Genomic DNA, 19,099 nt, shown 5'->3' on the forward strand with positions numbered 1-19,099 from the left:
TTATTTCCGAAGGTTAACTGGTTATCATCCTACTATGAGGTTCATGTATCTTTCTCCACCTCAGGGGCAAGCATACTGGAATTCCACCAAGAGTCTAGAGAAGGGTAACTGGGTGGCTCAGATGGTTAAGCGTCTGACTCTGTATCTCAGGAGCCTGGAATCAAGCCCAGCACCAGGCTCCACACTCCTCCTGTGGAGCCTGCCTGGGATTCTCCCTCACTCTGCCCCTCCCCCCAACCCATATGCGGGGCATTCTCTCCCCGCCAACCCAAAAAGCCTAGAGAGGCTTCTTAACTGACAATGTATGTATTCACTTGGCTTTACGTTTCTTTAAACATTGCAGACCATGGCCCACATTCATTGTCGTCACCAACACATTATAATTGACTAAAAGGCTGTTTACATTAAGGTTGCAGATGCCCTAATATGGTGGGTTTTAAAGCAGTTCATCAGCTGCTAGAGGACCGCGCCAAAGTATGGCTTTAGGTTATCACTTAGTTCAAATCAAGGCCATCTCACCTCTTAGCATTATGGGGTTTCAATTATGTTGCAAACTCTTCTGCACACTTATTCCTTCACTGATAATATGCTGAATATATAAGTTTTTGTTTTTTTTTAAGAGTTTATTTATTTGACAGAGATCACAAGTAGGCAGAGAGGCAGGCAGAGGTGGGAGCAGTGGGAAGCAGGCTCCCCGCTGAGCAGAGAGACCAATGCACAGCTCAATCCCAGGACCCTGGAATCATGACCTGAGCCGAAGGCAGAGGCTTTAACCCACTGAGCCACCCAGGCACCCCTAAGTTTTTTTTTTTTTTTTTTTTTAAATATTTTATTTATTTGACAGAGAGAGACACAGCAAGAGAGGGATCACAAGCGGAGGGAGTGGGAGACAGAGAAGCAGGCTTCCCACCAAGCAGGGAGCCCGATGCCAGGCTTGATCCCAGGACCCTGGGATCATGACCTGAACCGAAGGCAGTTGCTTAACCGACTGAGCCACACAGGCACCCCCTGAATATGTAAGTTAATCACAGCTACCTACCACCTTCTTTATTAAATGTTTTGCCCTAGGGACATAACCTAATTACTATGTATAATTTCAGATATTTACCAAAAAATTCTATGTGGTTCCCACCAACATATATTTGATTAAATTTACCAAGTGTTACCTTTTATAAAATGGCTTAATTAGGTCAGAAATATATTTACACATTGTAATCCTCCCACAAATACTACTATCCCCTCATCAACACCTATTTTCCCCAGACTCACCATTCACAGCTTTTCCTGCCTGAGAAATAACCTCAATTAAGGCCTTTCTTTAAGACTTATACATTTAACAACAAAAAAATTTTAGTGGGCTTTGAATTGCGATTTCAGTTCAACAACATTCTCTGCACATCATTTTCTTTTTTTCCCCCATTTTTTTAGAGAGTGAGAGAACACACTTGAGAGTGGAGGGAGGAGAGGGAGAGAATCTTAAGCAGGCTCCAAGCCTATGGGGGAGCCAGCCATGGGGCTGGATCTCACACTCCTGAGATCATGACCTGAGCCAAAAGCAAGAGTCGGATGCTTAATTGACTGAGCCACCCACTTACTTCCATCATTTTCATTAATAGAAATTCATAACAAGTAATTCTTTAAGGTTCCCAAAGTATTTAGAACATGTAGAGATTTATACTATACTAAACTATTTTTAAACAAAATATAATAAGCAAAATGTGGTATGTCTATATACAATGGAATATTATCCAGCCTTAAAAAGGAAATTCTGATACATGCTACAACATGGATGCACTCTTGAGGACTTTAGCTAAATGAAATAAGCCAGTCACGAAAGGACAAATGCTGTATGAACCACTTTTATGAGGTACTCAAGAGGAGTCAGATCATTGCCATAAAGCATGAGTGGTTGTCAGGAGCTGGGGAAGGAGAGAATGGGGAGTTAGTGTTTAACTCCTCATTGTTATGTAAGATGTAGATAATCTTACATTGTTATATAAGATGTAGATAATCATCAACATCCAAATACTAGCCAGAAAATTCTACACCACTGCTCCAGTGCAAAATATATAATCAACAAGGGAAAAGCAGACTTAACCAGATGGGCAGGTTCTCTACTTCTTTTGACTTTCATACCAAAATGGTAATTTTAACTTAAAAAAATGAGTTCTACTTAAGTAGGTAAATATTTATCTCAACTATCTTCTCAATCCCCAGTTAAGAGCACAGAAATATAAAGGTTGTAAATAAAGGCAGAAAAGGGGGCGCCTTTGTGGCTCAGTTAGATAAGCATCTGCCTTCGGCTCAGGCCATGATCTCTGGGTCCTGGGACTGAGCCCTGAGTTGGGCTCCCTGCTCAGCAGGGAGTCTGCCTCTCCCTCTCCATCTGCCAATGCCCCTGTTTCTGCTCTCTCTCTCTCTCAAATACATAAAATCTAAAAAAATAATAATAAAGGCAGAAAAGGAAATAACAAATGAAAGATATCGACAATATTGGGGGGGGGGAGTGAACAGACTGGTTAAGTATAAAGGTTTCCATGCTTGTTTATTTCTACTCACTCCTAAAGCATCATTAAAACAAAAAATGGCAGGGGCGGGGGTGGGAGGGCTTAAAAAGCATACACACAGGGACCAGAAGAATGCGCATGGAGATAATAGCATCACAGCTTTGGAATACAGAAAACAGAAGGAACAGATAATTGACAGAGCAGAGCTGACAAAGCAAACTCATCAGAACCAAAGAACCCAAAAGAGGCTAAGGAATGAGAGTTACCAGATCTCTCCTAAAAAAGTAGAATGGCAGATGAAGCTGAAACAGGAAGATTATTTTATAAAAGTCCATTGAAGGGGCGCCTGGGTGGCTCAGTGGGTTAAGCTGCTGCCTTCGGCTCAGGTCATGATCTCAGGGTCCTGGGATCGAGTCCCGCATCGGGTTCTCTGCTCAGCAGGGAGCCTGCTTCCCTCTCTCTCTCTGCCTGCCTCTCCGTCTACTTGTGATCTCTCTGTCAAAAAAAAAAAAAAAAAAAAAAAAGTCCATAGAAGAAGCAATTAGACCCCACTCTAGGCCCTACACTCCTTTCATAACCCCACTCAGGGCAAAACGGCCCTTCCTCCCTCATGTTAGAAGACTGGACATTGACTTTTTGGAAACAATGAATCAAAGAACATGCTGGATTTCCATCAGGTCTGTATAAGGCACTCTGTTCTGAAGAAAAGATTCATGGGGGGAGAGCAGTACTCTCAGTTTCCAAGGGGGAAAAAACCACTTTATTGGTATTATAAAAATCTAAGAGAGTGGCACCTGGGTGGCTCAGTCAGTTAAGCATCTGCCTTTGGCTCAGGTCATGATCTCAGGGCCCTGGGACTGAGCCCCACGTGGGCCTCTCTGCTCAGAAGGGAATCAGCTTCTTCCTCTCCCACTGCCAACCACTCATGCTTTCTCTCTCAAATAAATATTTATTTATTTGACAGAGAGAGAGAGAGAGAGAGAGAGATCATAAGTAGGCAGAGCAGCAGGCAGAGGGGGAAGCAGGCTCCCTGCTGAGCAGAGAGCCCGATGCGGGGGCTCGATTCCAGGACCCTGAGATCATGATCTGAGTCAAAGGCAGAGGTTTAACCCATCGAGCCACCCAGGTGCCCTCAAGTAAATAAAATCTTAAAAAAAAAAAAAAAAAAACAACCATGAATAGAAACAGAAAGAAAAGGGAAATTTGCATAGGTGAGGGCAGTAGTAAGCAGTAACGGAGAATAAGAGTTTTATCAAATCAGGTACTTAAAACATCCAACCTCATTAGCTGAAGCCCTGTGGAGACAGCCACGCTGGAGTCTCCACTGAGAAGCATGGACGAGTGTCCTCCCTTCAGGTGAGACTTCCAACTGAAAATTCCTGTAAGGGCCATATTTAGAGGGCAAACAACAGGATCTGAAGTTAAACAAGTGTTTGCCTTTGTGCAGTTTGGAGTGAGCTGAATTCCTGTTATCATGTCTTTAACATCTTCAAGGAGCCTGGGCCACATGTGCTTGCTGCCCCCTTCTCAATTCCATTCTGAGGGGCCAGCCCAACCTGGAGCAGGAGGGGATGTAAGGCAAAATTTATAGCTCTTAGCGTCCAGACCAGAAGGTCCAATTCTGACCTGGAGACCAGCTAATGTCAACTAATCAGGGTCCCAAGATCACTTATCCAGCACAAGTCTCACGAACAATATTCTTTAGCCTGCCTGTGTATGTGCAGGTCGGGGTGGTCAGTTATGTAGGACAAATCATAGAAATCTCCATCCATACAATACACACTCCCACTCCCATCTCTGGAGCCCCCTTCTCCACTTGGCTTGAAAAACACAGGCAGCCATGTTGGAGGCTTTCACCAAATGACTGGTGATCCCTCTGCTGTCCCATTCAATTTGAGCATGATGCACCAAAAAGACAGCAGAAACTAAGGGTATATGAGTGAGTCTGGTAATCTGGTGGGGCTCAGAGGATCACTGGGTACAAGCTGCACACCCCCTCCCAACTTTTTCAATTGGAAAAAAACCTCAAATGTCAGTATATAGAGGTTTTGGCCTCTGAGGACAATGAATTTCCCCCAAGGAAGGCTCTAAGAACCCTTGTGGTGCTGGGGACAAGTTTTCAATTTCTTTCTTTAGTAAATACCAAGGAGTGTGATTGGTGGATCATATGGTTAAGAGTATGTCTAGTTTTGGGTAAGGGGATGGGGGGAGAGGTGAAGGGGATTAAGTAGTACAGACTTCCAGCTATAAAACAAGTCAGTCACATGGATGAAAAGTACAGTGTAGGAAACACTGTCAGTAATACTGTAATAATCTTGTATGTATATCTCATTTCACTGATGCTAAGTATCTTTTCATATGACTCTTTCCCATCTGCATATCTTTGGTGAGGTGTCTGTTAAGGTCTTTGGTCCATTTTTTAATGGGGTTGTGTATTTTATTATTGAGTTTTAAGAGTTCTTTGTATATTTTGGATAAGTCTTTCATCAGATGTGTGTCTTTTGCAAGTATTTGTTTCCAGTCTATGGCTTGTTTTCTAACTCTCTTGACAACTTTAGGCTTTTTGAAAAGCAATCTATATATGGAACTAATCTAATACTGAAAAGCTAACAATTCCATAATTTAAGTATTAACCAAATTCAGTTGCTTTGAGTAACAACTCCTGGCATGTTAACGATATTGCTTTCATATTTATATATGCTTATTTCTATTCATCATGCAAACTACAAAATAGTAACTTCAACAACTATTAAAGAGATCATAGGATTATTTTGCCTACAATTAAAAAAATTATTTACAGATGCTTAGCACAAATATTATTTTCAAGATTGATAAGAATTTAACACTGTACCCATAAACCACTTTTAGATTTTTTTAAAAGAGAGAGTGCACATGCGTCTGATAGAGGGGAATGGGGTAGGGGTAGGAGAAGAGGAAGAGAGAATCTTAAGTAGGCTCCATGCCCAGCGCAGAGCCAATGCGGGGCTCAATCTCATGACCCTGAGATCACAACTTGAGTTGAAATCAAGAGTCAGGTGCTAAACCAACTGAGTCACCCAAGTGCCCTTCCATAAAGCACTTTTATTTATTTGTTTATTGTTTTTTTTTTAAGACTTCATCCACCTATTTTTGACAGAGAGAGAGAGAGAGAGACAGCGAGAAAGGGAATACAAGAAGGTGGAGTGGGAGAGGGAGAAGCAGACTTCCTGCCGAGCAGGGAGCCCAATTCGGGGCTTGATCCCAGGACCCTGGGATCATGATCCAAGCCAAAGGCAGATGCTTAATGACTGAGCCACCCAGGTGCCCCTCATAAAGCACTTTTAATTTTTTTTAAAGATTTTATTTATTTATTTGACAGACAGAGATCACAAGTAGGCAGAAAGGCAGGCAGAGAGAGAGGAAGAAGCAGGCTCCCTGCTGAGCAGAGAGCCCAATGCGGGGCTCAATCCCAGGACCCTGGGATCATGACCTGAGCCGAAAGCAGAGGCTTTAACCCACTGAGCCACCCAGGCGCCTGCATAAAGCACTTTTAAACGCACATTTATCATGCAAGTATATGAAGTCTGGGGAGCACTGAAATTTAAACTCACAATTTTATATTTACTTTCCCAGCTAGCAATGGAAGAGCAGAGACAATCTTTTCTTGCCAGTCATTTTGTTTACTGTCTACAGCAAGGATCTTCACATTTTCCTCAACACTGGTTTCAGAGGCAGATGTATAATACTTCTTCACAGTAGACTATCAAGTAGTAAATGTACAAAGAATGACAAAATTATAAAAATTACCATTCTGCAACTATTATGAATAACTGACTCAAGAAAATCACCAGGGCAGGGGCGAAGGGGGAATCACCAATAGATAACCACTAGGTGACCTTTTGCTGGAAAATGCAATATTTACACAATCTTCCCACAGATTACTTATTACAGAGAAGTCTGGTAGATAGTCTTTTTTTTTTTTTTTTTAAGATTTTATCTATTTATTTAACAGAGAGAGAGAGATCACAAGTAGGCAGAGGCAGGTGGGGGGGGGGGTGGCAGCGGAAGCAGGCCCCCCACTGAGCAGACAGTGCGATGCAGGGCATGATCCCAGGACCCTGAGACCATGACCCGAGCCAAAGGCAGAGGTTTAACCCACTGAGCCACCCAGGCGCCTCTGGTAGATACAGTCTTAACAAAGTAATGAAAGAAACATACCAACAATTGGAAAAGTGATACTATATTCCTCTTGATGTCATATAGTAAGAAAGACATGTCACTTATTGTAGCTTTCCTATTCAAACTGTGTATCAGACTTTAACCATGAGAAGCAATTAGATGAGCTTAAATTAAAAGACAGGGCATTTTACAAATAATTGGCTTGTAGTCTTAAAAAATGTCAATCTTATGAAAGACCAAAAAAAAAAAAAAGACTGAAAAAATGTTTTAGAATAAAGGCAATTAAAGAGGTATGACAACTAAATTCAATGCTTGATCATGGACTTTTATAAGATTTACTTAAGAGAAAGAGAGCAAGTGAGAACAAGTCTATACCAGTGCGGGGAGGGGAAGAGGGGGAGAGTGAATCTCAAGCAGACCCCACACTGACAGTGAAGCCTGATGCAGGGCTTGATCTTAACGCCTGAAGATCATGACCTGAGCCATAGTCAAGAGTAGGTAGCTTAACTGACTGAGCCACCCAAGTACCCCAATCATGTACTTCCAGAAGAGTTTCTATAGGGGAGCCGGGGTGGGTTAGTCAGTAGAGCCTGCAACTCTTGATCTCAGGGTTTTTAGTTCAAGCCCCACACCAGGTGTACAGATTACTTAAAAATACAATCTAAAATAAGTAAATAAATAGATAAATAAAATCTTAAAAATAGAAGCTGCTATAAAGAAGAGTACTAAAATAACTGGTAACATTTGATACTGACTATATACTAGGTATACCAATAACTGTATACTGATGTTAAATTTCCTAAATTTGATACAATTACACTTTAGTCAATGCTCTTGTTCTTAAGAAATACAAGTAACTGGGGCGCCTGGGTGGCTCAGTGGGTTAAGCCTCTGTCTTCAGCCCAGGTCATGATCTCAGGGTCCTGGGATCGAGCCCTGCATTGGGCTCTCTGCTCAGCAGGAGCCTGCTTCCCCTCTCTCTGCCTGCCTGCCTACTTGTGATCTCTCTCTCTGTCAAATAAATAAATAAAATCTTAAAAAAAAAAAAAAGAAATACAAGTAACTTTTCTCAAGGGCCCAGCAAAAAAATAAAAAGGGAAAAAAGAAATCATATATTATTATATTATATAGCATATGATACAGAGAGATATATACTGTATGACAGGTAAAGCAACGTGGCAAAGCATGAACAATGTGTGAATCTAGATGAAGAGTATAAGAGAGAGTCCACTGTAAAATTCTTACAATTTTTCTATAGATCTGATGGTTTTAAAAAAAATTTTTTTTTAAGATTTTATTTATTTATTTGATAGACAGAGATTACAAGTAGTCAGAGAGGCAGGCAGGGAGAGAGGAGGAAATGGGCTCCCCGCTGAGCAGAGCGCCAAATGTGGGGCTCGATCCCAGGACCCTGAGACCATGACCTGAGCTGAAGGCAGAGGCCTTCACCCACTGAACCACCCAGGACCCCATCAAAAAAAGAATTTTTTAAATTAACAAGCAAAATCAATTCTTATCAAGTGTTCTATAACAAGGTACAATTTCACCCAGGGTAAAATTTTCTAAAACTAGGTCTATCTCCTTGTAGACCTATTTCAAATACAGTTTTTCAAACATCTGAATGACTGCTCTGGCTGTACTTTCAAATTCCATCACAGAAAATCCTCGCCTTAAAGTAGTCAAAGACTTCAATGCACTGCATCATGATACACAGGAGTCTAAAATCTCTGAGGGGTACATCCATCAAGGTGGACTGAACTGATGTTGTTAGTCCTCCCCCATGCTACGTAAAAACTGCACATAAAAATGCAGATAAATTATGACAGTAAAAGGGTTTGACGTAAAAATGCAGATAAATTAAGACAATGAGAGGTTTTAACATGCAACTCATGGGCGGCTCAGTCGGTTAAGCTTCTGTCCTGGGATGGAGCCCCATGTTGGGCTCCCTGCTCAGCGGGGAGTCTCCTTCTCCCTCTCTCTCTGATCTTCTTCCCACTCATGCTCTTCTGCTCTCTCTCTCTCTGTGTCTCTCTCTCAAATAAATAATATCTTTAAAAAAAAAAGTTGGCTTTTTTTTTTTTTAAAGATTTTATTTATTTATTTGAGAGAGAGACAGTGAGAGAGCGCATGAGTGAGGAGAAGGTCAGAGGGAGAAGCAGACTCCCCATGGAGCTGGGAGCCCGATGCGGGACTCGATCCCGGAACTCCGGGATCATGACCCGAGCCGAAGGCAGTTGTCCAACCAACTGAGCCACCCAGGTATCCCAAAAGTTGGCTTTTTTTAAAACAAGAAATATTGGGGCAACTGGGTGGCTCAGTGGGTTAAAGTCTCTGCCTTTGGCTCAGGTCATGATCCTGGGGTCCTGGGATCAAGCCCCGTGTCGGGCTCTCTGCTTGGTGGCGACCCTGCTTCCGCCTCTCTCTCTGCCTGCTTGTGATCTCTATCTGTCAAGTAAATAAATAAAATCTTAAAAAAAAAAAAAAAAAAAAAGAAAGAAATATTGAGAAATCCCAGGCTCCAGAAAAGTTAAGTCAATGCCATAGATGTAAGGGAAAAACTGATGTCAGGGAACTGAGGCCTATGGGTAGCCAGGCCAGGTGGTTTTTTTGTTTGTTTTTTTGATTTTTTAAAGGCTCCATGCCCACTGTGGGGCTTGAACTCACAACCCTGAGATCAAGAGTCACAGGCTCTACTGACTGTGCCTGATGGTCAGGTTCTCCTAATGAATATGTGTGAAAAAGCATGGAGGTGAGAAATGGTACCTCAATCTTACAGGTAGGTAGAAACCCAGTGCTCTGCACAAAACTGCAGAGCCCAGGGCTTCTTGATCACAGAGGCCACAAGAATCCTAGAAAAGTAATAAAGAGGTTTGTCATCCTATCATAGCAAGGTTGGGAGGTAGGCAAATCACTCTCAGAACTTCAAAAGCATTAAGTTGGTAAAGTACCTAGACATAAGATCCAAAATTACATTACCTACATACATGATAAGGAAATAAAAAGCCAAGAAATTAACTGGTCCCAGAACCATGGTAATCCCTAGAAACAGGCAGAGGCAAGCCCAGAAAGAGCCTTGGGAGAACTTACTTTCAACAACCTTGGATTATCAAGAGCCTGCTGCCGAGCCACACTCCCAACCATTCCTCCCAACTTTTAGCTAGATGAATTCATAATTTAAAAATTTACAGACTGAAGGTCTGGCTGGCTCAGTCAGAAGAGCATGCAACTCTTAATCTCAGAGCTGTTGAGTTCACATTCCATGTTGGGGGTAGAGGTCACTAAAAAACTTAACAAAAACTTTTAAAAAAATTAAAAAGTAAGAACTTAGACTGCACAGAGAAGTAAAATACCAAAAATGCAAAAGAACAATATGAAAGACTACACATCTGAGATAAGAATGGGCAAGTTGAAAGAAAATATGCTTATTTGTGAACATGGCAAACATATAAAAGAGAAAGTTTATGGCACCTACAGAATGTTAAGGCCCAAATCATCAGGAAATCAGTATAAGCACGACAGAATCACAGCTGTAAAGATCTGAGTATAAGGTAGCAAGGAAAGGTTGTTTTGAAAACTACAGAGTGCACAGGACTAAGAATGGAGAGTAGCTTGGGAAGAAGGGGACACAGACCTAGAGCTTTTGAACTGGGAGGCAGGAGTGATTTAGGATTTTTTAAAAAATCATTTCATAGTTTTTCTTAAAAATTGAGATATTCACATATTATAAAATTTGCCATTTTAAAGTATACAGATTGGTGCTTTTTAGTATACTCACTAATTTAGTATATTCACAACCATCCCACTTTCATGACACTAAAATGGAATCCCACATCTGTTATCAGTCACTCCCCAATTCTCTTTCCTTCCAGGACCTGGCCACCATTATTATGCTTTGTAGTTATGGACTTGCTTATTCTGGACATTTTGTATAAAGGAAATTATAGAATATGTGGTTTTGTTGTGGTTTGTTTCTTTCACTAAGCATAAGGTTTTCAAGGTTCAATCTATGCTGTAGTTTCAGTACTTCATTCCTTTTTATGGCTGAATAATATTCCATTGTATGGCTACACCAAATTTGGTTTACTGATTCATCAGTTGACGAATATTTGAGCTGTCTCCACTTTTTGGCTATTATAAATAATACTGCTAAGAACATTCATGTACAAGTTTTTGTGTTAACATATGTTCTCAATTCTTTATATATACCTACAAAGGAAATTACTGGGTCATATGGTAATTCAACATTTAACTTTTTGAGAAACTGCCAAAGTGTCTTCCAAAGCAGCCATACCATTTTACATTAGGTAATGAGTTGAATTTTAAGATTAGCACACAAAATGAGGACAAAAGGGATAGAGATGACAGATATTATGTATAGGTCTTTCTTCTTTTCCTTCTTCTCCAAGTATTTCTTTGTTCTTTACAGTCCATCTCTGTTCCTCCTTTCCATTTTTATCCATAATATATAATCCAGATAAACGTGCTATTACTGTACTAATTTTTTTTAATTTATAAAAACAGTGGAGGGCGCCTGGGTGGCTCAGTGGGTTAAGCCGCTGCCTTCGGCTCAGGTCATGATCTCGGGGTCCTGGGATCGAGTCCCGCATCGGGCTCTCTGCTCAGCAGGAAGCCTGCTTCCCTCTCTCTCTCTCTCTGCCTGCCTCTCTGCCTACTTGTGATCTCTCTCTGTCAAATAAATAAATAAAATCTTTAAAAAAAAAAAATAAAAAAAATAAAACAGTGGATATGTTTTCTCTCAGAAAACAACAAAGTGCAGTTATAATTTGTAGTATTTCAAGATAAATTAAGTTTTTACTATGAAAAATTTTAAACATAACTATCTTCAACAATGTGGGATAAGGTCTGTCCTTGGTCTCTGCCAGAAACACATGTAACTTCTTTCTGGAAGACAATAATGTCACCCTAGTCTCCAAATTATCTCTATGACTTTTCATATACCTGACACATAAAAAATAAACTGGGCATTCATGGAGATAAACCTAAATGATCCAAATCTAACAGATACAATAGACACTAAAAGTGTATTAATAGGGGCGCCTGCGTGGCTCAGTGGGTTAAGCCTCTGCCTTCAGCTCAGGTCATCATCTCAGGGTCCTGGGATCGAGTCCCGCATCGGGCTCTCTGCTCAGCGGAGAACCTGCTTCCTCCTCTATCTCTCTCTCTGCCTGCCTCTCTGCCTACTTGTGATCTCTCTCTGTGGAATGAATAAATAAAATTTAAAAAAAAAGTGTATTAATAATCAGACACATTCTTAAAATTACTATGCTTAATATGTTCAATTAAATAAAGCACAAAATTGAGGACTTTGACAGAGAACTAAACACTGCAAAAAGAACTAAGGACAAATTCTAGAACTAAAAAACAAAACACTAAATTAAGAACTCAATGGTTGAGTCTAATAGCAGATTAGACCGGCAGAAGACAGAAACAGTGAACATGAATACAGACCAGAAAGAAAGTATCTGGAATAAAGTACAGAAGAACAAAAGGACGGAAAATAAAGAAAAGAAAGACATAAAGTGACGATATACTCTTGGGATACTTTTGAGAATGAAAGGGCATGAATTAAGGTATTTAATCATATCACAACAACAGGTACAAAATTACACAGGTGGTTACCTGAGACATGGGGGACACAGGGAAAGGTCTAAATATATGTAAGTGGAGTCTCAGAGGGAGAGGAGAAAGAATATGGGAGAAGCAAAATTAGGAAATATATAGCTGAGAATTTTCACGTAAAGGGGTTAATGAAAAAATAAAGCCTGGGTGGCTCAGTCAGTTAAACATCTGCCTTCAGCTTGGATTGTGATCCGAGGGTCCTGGGATCGAGCCCCACATTGGGCTCCCTGCTCAGCGAGGAGCCTGCTTCTCTCTACCCCTCTGCCTGCTGCCCCTCCACTTGTGCTCTATCAAATAAATAAATAAAATATTTTTTTTAAAAAGTGTGGTCTGGACAGATTACCAGGGGTCATGAAAGTGAGGAAAAGAGGCTCTAGAGGATTACTAGGAGTCAGTGCAGATTCTTCTTTGGGTAAGATTTAGGGACATTAATCTGAATACAGAGGGGGAGGATAAAGTAAAGGGACAAAAAGTGGAGACTAGCTAGGAAGCTACTTCAGCAATCCAGATGGGGAATTGGTGATACATTAGATTTAAGGTGATGTAGACAACAAAGAAGAAAAAAGGCAAATACATCAAAGAAACAACTGAATAATTTGGCAAGAGATTATATAAAATGATTCCAGATAATATCTCTAGTCCTTAAAACTGGAAAAAGTTAGGGGCACCTGGGTGGCTCAGTCAGTTGTGTCTGACTCTTGATTTTGGCTCAGGTCTTGATCTCAGGTTTATGAGTTCAAGACCCTCATTGGGCTCCATGCTGGGCATGGAGTCTACTTATTAAAAAAAGGGGGGCGTAACTAAAGTTTACTAAAAAAATAACGTTTTCCAGGTTCTTTTTTCTTTTTTAAAAGATTTTATTTATTTCTTTGAGATAGAGTGAGAGCAAGCACACAAGCAGTCGTAGGGGTAGAGGGCGAGGGAAAAGGAGACTCCCCACTGAGCAGGGAGCCTGACCTGAGGCCTAATCCTAGGATCCTGGGATCATCACCTGAGCCAAAGGCAAACGCTTAACTGACTGAGCCACCCAGGCACCCCTGTTTTCCAGTTTTTAACATAGAGTTTTTTAATGTTTTAGATTCAGAAAAAAAAGCTCAATATGGCAAATCAGTAACATTTAAGAAAAAATAGCTAAGTACAGGAGCCCCTGAGGGGCTCAGTGGGTTAAGCCTCTGCCTTTGGCTTGGGTTATGATCTCAGGGTCCTGGGATAGAGCCCTGCATCAAGCTCTCTGCTCAGCAGGGAGACTACTTCCCCCCTCTCTCTGCCTGCCTCTCTGCCTACTTGTGATCTCTCTCTCTCTGTCAAATAAATAAAATCTTAAAAAAAAAAAGTTAAGTACAATTTGAAGTACAAACAGAAAACAGTAATTTCCCCACTTTCTAAACATTAGGGTTATTATTAAATTGTAGAGATCCTCTTTTCCACTGAGAAAGTTCTTTGTAGACAAATGAGGAACAGAATAGAAAGGTTTAAACAACTGAAATAGTCTTCCTACCTAAGAGTTAAAAAGAAAGTTTGAAAATAAAGAAACAGTACAGATATACTCAGCTTAAAAAAAAAAAAAAGGGAAGAGGAAAGAAAAGAAAAAGAAAGCCAAAGTAGCAATATTTATAGCAGCATTTTAGGCCAAAAGTGATGAAATGAGATTAAAAGGGATATTGAATAATGACAAAATACTCTCAGAAAATATAATTGCCATAAACTTTACACAGAAGTAATATAGCAATAAAATACATAAAGCAAAAATTCCTAGAGTTACTACTCGAGAGTTTGTTTGATCAAACCAAAACGATACCTGAAGATTCAACATACCTCTTTGACAACAGCTCAAGTAGATATAAACAAAAACATAGAGGATCTGAATAATAAAACCAAGTTTCAATATATGTAATGGTATATTGGGCAAGTCACTCAATCTTTCTATACCTCAAATTCCTTTCTTATAAAATGTCAGTAAGTAATACCTACCTCATAGGATTGTGGAGGATTAAATGAGATGGTTCCTATAAAGAGTACTTGCTATATATATGAGACCTTCAATAAAAACCTTGTTATCTAACTCAACCTTTCACATTCTTCTCTCAGGTTCAAGGAATATAATAAATTAATCGTGCTCTTGACTGTTAAAAAAAATTTCCAAGATGCTTTTGTCCATAATCCAATAAACTAGAAATATACAACAAAAAGCTAACCACATATAAATTAAGAAGTTTTTTATAATAGACATTGAAATAAAAACCAAAATTGCAATTACCTAGAAATAAACAAAATGGAGAATATCTGACAACCAAAAAATGAGATACAGCAAAAGGAACATTCAGAAGAAAATGTATAGCCTTAAAATGACTTTATAATTTAAAAACTTAAGTATTCAATTTAAGAAACCAGAAGTAAAATAAACTGAAAGAAAATGGGAGGTGGAAGTAAAAATAAAGCCAGGCTCGGGGCGCCTGGGTGGCTCAGTGGGTTAAAGCCTCTGCCTTTGGCTCGGGTCGTGATCCCAGGGTCCTGGGATCCAGCTCCACATCAGGCTCTCTGCTCTGTGGGGAGCCTGCTTCCTCCTCTCTCTCTGCCTGCCTCTGTCTAACTTGTGATCTTTGTCTGTCAAATAAATAAATAAAATCTTTAAAATAAAAAAATTAATAAAATAAAATAAAGCCAAGCTTAATTAACTATTTATTTTGAAGAATAAATAAGGCCAAATATCTGGTCTCTTGAACATTCCAATAGAAATAGATTCAGGAGTAAAAACACCCTTAAACTTCTACTTAAAAGAGGACATCTAAATCTCAGTATTTCTCAATATAATCTCTCCCCTAATGACTTAATAGTTGTGGACAATACAAGAGGAATTGGAGGGGCTGGAAAACAAACCTTAACACTGGAGAGAATATAAAAGGATTTTAAACTCTGTATTTCTTTCACATTTGTATGAATCAAAACTCAAAAGTGAAAGCACCATTTTCCAAAATAATAGTATTAAGTTAGCACTTCTATAAATTCTTTATTTACCTTTATTTTACTAAGAAGATACTACTGTCAGATAGTCAACTAAGTTGTTTTTCTAAGTAGTGGTGTCCTTCTCTTGTAACCAAAGACATATGGGGGACACCATGAAGGCAAAACAAATTTCCTGTGTTACCTACAGTGGCATTTAAAGGATTTCTCTAATAAACTGGCCCAGTTTATAGTTAAAAACAACTATTTTAAATTAATTTTAAATCCCTTTAAGGATTTGAAAGATTTAAACTAATTTTACATTCCTGTAAGGATTTAAAATCCTTTTAGGATTTAAAACCCAAACTGAAAGAAAACTTTGTTGACAGTCCTGGGCAGAGAGGCCTAGGGAGTCTCCTTTGCATTCTTCCTGGCTGTAACGCCCTTCTCCTATCAAGGACCACTTAAAGAGCTTTTATTGGTCTCCACAATTTGACTGAGAGGAAGCCAAGAATCAGCAACCCATACACCCTCTCATCTATTAAACCCATGCATGAGAAAACGGTGCTTTACTCAGCTCAACACCCCATATGGGAAATTACTTCCAAATTATCCACATATAAAATCTAAGTAACCTTTATTAAAGAATTAACTTTTAGGAAAAAAATTAGCTTTTAGTAAGGTACATGTATTTGAAGACTCTGAAGTCAACATACATGGGGTGTCTGGGTGGCTCAGGTCATGATCTCAGGATCCTGGGATGGAGCCCTGAGTCAGGTTCGCTGCTCAGTGGGAAGCCTGCTTCTCCCTCCCAACTCCCCTTGCTTGTGTTCCCTGTCTCGCTGTCTGTCAAATAAATAAAATACTTAAAAAAAAAAAAAATCAACATGCAAGCCGTTAAAAAATAAAAGTGAAAACTAAGTTGAAAAACAAAGGTCATAACGAGGAATTTTTTTTAGGTGTACTCTTCATTTTGTAATCTAAGCAGCACTCCAACCAGTGTTATCATTATTCATCTCTTCCATAATAAAGTAGAAAATGTTTTAAAAGGAAAAGAAGTATTTAAAACAAATTTCAGGGGCACCTGGGTAGTAGCACAGTCAGTTAAGTGCAGGACCCTTGATTTCGGCTCAGGTCTGATCTCACCATTATGAGATCAGGACCCAAGTCACCCAGTGCTCAGTGCCCAGTCCCCTTGGGACTCTTCCCCCTCTGCTTCTCCCCACTGCATGCGTGCCGGCACTCTGCCTCTCTCTCTCTCTCAAATAAATAAATCTTTAAAAATGAAATTTCTGATGTTTTTAGGTATTGCTAAGACTAAATAACTTCTCTCCAGATAAAGATTCCAAAACAAACCTTCCATTCCCATTTGAACAAAATATAAATGCAGAATATTGGGAATGCACCTTATCAAGTGGGTACTTTTTCTGAATGGTCAAAATTATCTTCAAAAAATCACTCATACAGTAGGACTTAGGTCTTTGAAAGCTCAAAGTTAATGTCTTCTTTTTGCATTTAGGCTATGGGCACCCTGCTCTGAGTCATGGAGGTCCTAAGCTAATACAGCTAAATCAGAGCAGATGGGGGCAGGAAAGACAACAGGAAAGATTTCTTGCCTCCACCTCCATAAAGTATAATCCCATTATGCACATATGGTAGGACTTCACTGTCTAGCCGATTCCTAGTCCTTATATAAAACAATATAATAGGGAGTGTTTAGAGCTCAAGATCTACAGTTTTTGGTTCAATTTTTAAAATTCAATTTTAATAACCACTCCTAAGGGAAAAATACAAATGCACAATAAAAAGAGTTACGTGTTAAGTACAATAATGGAAAACCCAGTGGTTTGCAATTTTTATGAAATATGAATCTCAAAAGTTGCCATATCCTTAACTTTACACCCAAAAGGGTGTAATTTGAAAACAGCGCATGAATTAACTACATTCATCTCATTATATGGATCAATATATTTGATACCTGCTTCAGCACTTACTCATCATTCACAGTGCATTAAAAATATTAACTCAGGATTCCATTTCACAAGCATTTATGTCTGCTCAGCTAAAAAATGGAGATGAAAACAAAACTTATAATTTAGTTGGGGCCACAACAGCCATACATAAAAAGGACTAACATTCATAAAACATACGAAAACCTAGAAATAAACTTAGTGTAAAGAAAGGGTCTGTTGGGGGCGCCTGGGTGGCTCAGTGGGTTAAGCCTCTGCCTTCGGCTCAGGTCATGATCTCAGGGTCCTGGGATCGAGTCCCGCATCGGGCTCTCTGCTAGGCAGGGAGCCTGCTTCCTCCTCTCTCTCTCTCTCTGCCTGCCTCTCTGCCTACTTGTGATCTCTCTCTGTCAAATGAATAAATAAATTCTAAAAAAATAAAAAAATAAAAATAAATAAATAAAACCTCTGCCTTCGGCTCAGGTCATGATCCCAGCGTCCTGGGATAGAGCCCCGCATCAGGCTCTCTGCTCAGCAGGGAGCCTGCTTCCTCCTCTCTCTGCCTGTCTCTCTGCCTACTTGTGATCTCAGTCTGTCAAATAAATAAATAAAATATATTTAAAAAAAAAAAAAAAAAAAGAGGGGCACCTGGGTGGCTCAGTGGGTTAAAGCCTCTGCCTTCGGCTCAGGTCATGGTCTCAGGGTCCTGGGATGGAGCCCCGCATTGGGCTCTCTGCTCAGCAGGAAGCCTGCCTCCCCCCCTCCCTACTTGTGCTGTCTGTCTGTCAAATAAATAAATAAAATCTAAAAAAAAAAAAAAAAGAAAAGGCCTGTTGTGTCTTATTGCACATTTCCTACTGTAAGTGTTCAATAAATTCTACCATCTTAGCAGATGAGTTTTAAACTAAGTACAATGATCCAGCTCGCTCGCTCTTTCTCTAAACGGAAAATACTAAAAGTGAAATGCTACGCTCAATTGACACGGCAAGCTGAGAACTGACCTGGAAAGTGAAAATGGAGATGAGTTAGTGATGAACCCCAAAAGGTGCTTAGCCACTTACCCAGAGATTTAGTAAATGAGAACGGATCGCCGGTTTCCACAAGTCGTTCCACTGCCAGTAAGAAGAGAGTCGTGAACCTTGGGGTCCCTTTTTTCACTAGTCAACAGTCACCCTCACCTACACGCGGAGTACATATTTGGCACTCAGCAAGTTTTGTTTTGTTTTGTTTTCTTCCCAACAAATCTTGATTGAATGAAAACCTACCTCACTCATATTGGCACCAACCCCGGAGTTAGGGTCCCACAAATTACCTCCAAAAACCTTACGAGATAACCCAAAGAGCTGAGAAAGTATAGACGAAAGCTTTGTGGATTTCTGTTAAGACTAGGGGCCATCGAGAGCCAAGGGGGCCTAAACCAACCCGACTTCCCAAAGAAAGGTCTAGGGACTGTACTGGGGCTACTTGGCTTAGTCCTCACAAGGAGGTACCCGTTAGGCCGCAGATCCATTGCCTCCCACCCGGGGGCGCTGAATGTTCTGGGGGTATCCCCACTAAAGTTACTACCTGCAAAGCTGCGACACAGAGAGTGGCTCGGGGCTCTCATTACGGAGGCCGGGGCCTGGGGCCGGCCAGCTGCGTCTCTTGGATGAGGACTCCTGCGCTCCGAAGCTGCGGGGACAGCAGGGGTCGAAGATAAACACTTCACGCCTCAGGAGGCTCGTGGTTCGTGGGCCTCGGGTGTTTCATTCACAGGACCGCGCGAGTTGTCGCACTCACGTTGATTCGCGTTCTTCAAGAGTGCCCTCACAGCTCTATCGATCACTACTGCCTGAAGCCCAGCAGCCGGTCGCCTCCCGGCGCCGCCATCGTTAGTGTTTGTTTTCATCCGCTCGGATGAAGGCG

At 40.4% G+C, this 19,099-nt stretch overlaps 1 protein-coding gene across 2 annotated transcripts in view; it reads right to left on the bottom strand.

Annotated features, from left to right (window-relative positions):
- LOC111149764 (autophagy related 13) overlaps window positions 1-19,062 on the bottom strand; it is a 56,350-nt gene extending 37,288 nt beyond the window's left edge. For both annotated transcript variants that reach the window (XM_022507024.1, XM_022507023.1), the window contains exons 1-2: window positions 18,761-19,062; window positions 18,256-18,306 (exon numbers count right to left, since the gene is read on the bottom strand). The gene's annotated coding sequence lies outside the window, so the exon portion shown is untranslated. The remainder of the gene's footprint in view (window positions 1-18,255; window positions 18,307-18,760) is intronic.
- Window positions 19,063-19,099: the final 37 nt, after the last annotated feature.

This window comes from Enhydra lutris, unplaced genomic scaffold (genome assembly GCF_002288905.1).
Source record: "Enhydra lutris kenyoni isolate GAN:26980312 unplaced genomic scaffold, ASM228890v2 scaffoldscaffold22, whole genome shotgun sequence".
NCBI lineage: Eukaryota > Metazoa > Chordata > Mammalia > Carnivora > Mustelidae > Enhydra > Enhydra lutris.